Source organism: Lolium perenne, chromosome 2 (assembly GCF_019359855.2).
Source record: "Lolium perenne isolate Kyuss_39 chromosome 2, Kyuss_2.0, whole genome shotgun sequence".
Taxonomy (NCBI): Eukaryota; Viridiplantae; Streptophyta; class Magnoliopsida; order Poales; family Poaceae; genus Lolium; species Lolium perenne.
The window spans coordinates 284658955-284662482 of NC_067245.2; positions in this window are offsets into that span (position 1 = coordinate 284658955).

A 3528-nucleotide genomic window follows, 5' to 3' on the forward strand; every position below is an offset into this window, starting at 1 on the left:
AATGGGTATCCGAAGGGTATACCCATGTCAGTCGGCGCACCGCCTGGCCCAACACATATGTCGGGCAGCCTAACACTGGCTCGGCCCCACCGGCATGAGAGTGTTGTCACATGAAAGTGAGACACCAATAATCAGCAAATTTATTGTCTGCTTAGAGGCCGATTAGGTTGTTTAATGGCGTGATGGTTCCCTAGGAAGGTAAGGACGACGATGTTGCGCCTTCACCACGCAACGACTGTGTGTCTCCCAACAGGAGTGAACGCACCATCGGCCCGCACATTAACCGCCGTCCGGCCATATATACCCTCCAAGGCACTAGGTTGGCACAACCCTTCCTCCTCCGGCGCCCCTCGTGTCCCCTTCCTGCACCACTTAGTCTCCATGATGCATAGTTGCGGAGAGGGAACCAGGCGGAGAAGTGGCCACGTGTCCCATGGGCTCACCATGGACAAGGCCACTGTCACCATTGCACTCTTCGAAAAAGCCATCGTCCCAGTGTAGTGGTGGTATTGTATTCGCAAGACAAAGCCCAAACCGCGCTCGACTTCTGCATGGTGGAATTGTGTTACAAAAGCCAAAGCATGAGCCATGCTCGCAGCTGCGTGGTGCCATTGCATTTTCCAAGCCAAAGCAGTGCTCAACACCAATCCCAAGGCCAAGCCGGAGCCATCTACAGCGAACGGCCGCGTCTTTCCTCAAGTGCCAAAGAAGCAGTAGACATCGCCGAAGAACGTGAAGCAGGAGGAGCCGGCATGGATGGTGAATCTATGGGCGCATGTAACGATGCATGACCCCGATGACGAGCCAGGCCTCAACAAAGCCTTGCGCAAATCCGGCAACTTAGTTCTGTCGGCGACTCTTGAATACTCAGAGCGATGTTTGGCGCAAGATATTTGGGTGATCATTGACCTGGGGAGGATCCCATCGATGACGGTACGATGGCTAACAACGGCTTCGACGACTACTAGCGCCAGTAGATCTAGGGTTTAGTTTGTGTTTTCAATCATTTCCTTTATATATTTTGAAAGTATGTAGTATAATTTGTCTTGAAATTTGTGGTACGCTATATGCTTATGATGTCAATGTTGCTAGTTTCCACAATGTGTTAACTTTTAATTTGGTCTTAGTGAACTTTGGGATTTATTATGCGTTCACTAAGACTATGATGTCTTTTCCAGATATTTATTTTGTTTATATATACTTTTGCTTTAGTCTCGCAGTTTTAATATGGTAGTTGATGTCACCAGATTCACTAGAATACCAATTCATTTGGACTCTAGGCACAAACTGATGTAGCAAGGGCTACTTCCCCATAAGGATAACTCGAGGGTTTATGTCAAACTCTCGGAAAAAAACTCGAATAAGAATTGTACTTCTCTTTCCCCTTCTAACAACCTATAAAACATGTAGTGTTGTCTTGTGTCTCCAACTCCACCAAATAATTGTCAAGCATATGTTTTTGTATTAGAATCATTTATTTTTTATAAAAAAGTAACAAAGTAAAGTAAATATGCTGCAAATTAAATAAAGTAAATGAAATATGAAAGGTATACGAACTGCTATGCTAGATTCTATCCCAAGGGGCTCTCAATGTAATCACTCAATATCAATGTCGAATCAATACAACTATTATTGCCTTCAGAAACTTTACCATGAAATCGATGGACAATTATATTCTCAGCCCTAGGGTTAGCTAGATCTCAGAGGTGGGGCTCTTAACCTCCTTTTCGAAAAGGAAAAAAAAAAAGAAAAAAGAAAAATGGCAACTAGAAATTGGCCGGGGTCAGTGTTATGTTTGTCTTGTGAGGTAATTGAGTATGTTTATCTCATTTTCAACTGTACCATTGCTAGACACAACTGAGATGCGCGATAGAAATTGTTTTGATAAAACAGTAGTTCCTAAATACAGGGGAGAGTTTCTATTGCTTGGCACAATGTGGAGATAAAATAACAACTGACCTGGTGGCTGGTACTAGTTTGCTGCTATTGCTTGGTCGCTCTGGCTTACTAGAAACGAGAGATTCTACAAGATAAAGTGTTGTTTAACCCTGTTCGCCCTCTTTACAAAGCTTACTCTTTGATGTTGCAGTGAAAACCATTGATTGTGTCTAAGCGTCTTGAGGCGACCGAAGGAGCGTTGGCAAGGATCGACAGCACGCTACAAGCTACATGAGCTAGGTGCACGAACTGAAGACCGAGCTGGTGTAGGTTGATCTGGTCGTGACAGTGGTTCTCCCCTGTGTTGGGTTTTTCGTTGTCTTCGGTGTTGTGTTGGTGAGCTGCGTTCACACTTGGGCAGTATGTTGCAGTTGTAGCTCCCTTTGACTTCATAATTCTGGAGTGATGTCCGCCGATCTGGCCGCTGCTTCGCCGTCGCTTCACTTTGGTGGGGCTGTGGCGACCGGGTCATGGGTCTCCTTCGCCAACGACGATGATGGCTCCGATGAGGAGGAGTTGGCCCCCATGACGCCGCCAGCTACCAGCAACTCCTCTCTGGCCAGCGACCCTGCTGTTTTGGTCGAGGGGCTCGGCTCCTTGTCACTGTCGCTATCGCCGGCTGCCTTGGGCGGCCCTGCCGAGGTGCCCCTTGCCGATGATGTGCTACCAGCCCCGAGCTTGCTTTGGGTTGCCTCTTTGGGCTCCGACGAGGACGACGACGATGAAGAGTTGGCTCCGCGGTCGCCGTTGGCCGGCTCGGTACATGTTGAGGAGGCACCTGTGGAGCCCTGCAGTGGTCTTGGTGATGATGAAGAGTGGGTGCAGGTGGGTCGAGGCGGCCGTCCGAGCCGCGAACCATCGTCTTTGCTTCGGAAGGAGGGCCTCGAGCGTAGTCTCGCCTTCAAGCGTTGGGCTCGGGGGAGATGCTTTCGGTGCCTCGAGCGTGACCACCAGGTCAGCTCATGTCGTGCGCCCTTCAGATGCATCCGTTGTCGTCGTCCTGGTCATCGGGAACGATTCTGTCGCGCGCGCTTTCCCGCCGCTCGTTCTCGCTCTCCGGACGCTCGTGCACGTTCTCCAGAGGCACGTGCTCCTTGTCAACGGAGCCGCTCCCCGCCCGCTCAGCCACGTCGTCCATCGGCGTCCCGTAGTTGGGCTGAGGTCGTGTGCCACTCATCGTCGCCTGCAGCATCGCCGCCAAGACCCTCTCCAAGGTGTTGCGAGGAGTTCAGCGGCAACACCTGTTTCGACTCTCACCTCCAGTGTCAGTTTGCCTTGCTGCGCTTGGAGCTCGCTCAGTTGGTTGCTAACCGCGTCGAGGAGGCGTCTCGCCCTCTTCGTGAAGAGGTGGCAAGTCTCAAGCTGTTGTTGGCACGTGTTGGTGTTACTTCGGAGCCGATGGAGGTGTGCTCTTCTGGCGGACAGGAGCTTGCCACCGTGCAGGCTTCGTTTCCGGTTAGCTCAGTGGAGCAGAAGTCATCGATGGTTGAAATCACGCCAAAGCTACATGAGTTGTGTGCGGAGTCTGTGGTGCCTGAGCTCCTGGAGTTGGGTGGTGCTGAGGTTATGCCTCCTTCTGTCAAGGAAGTG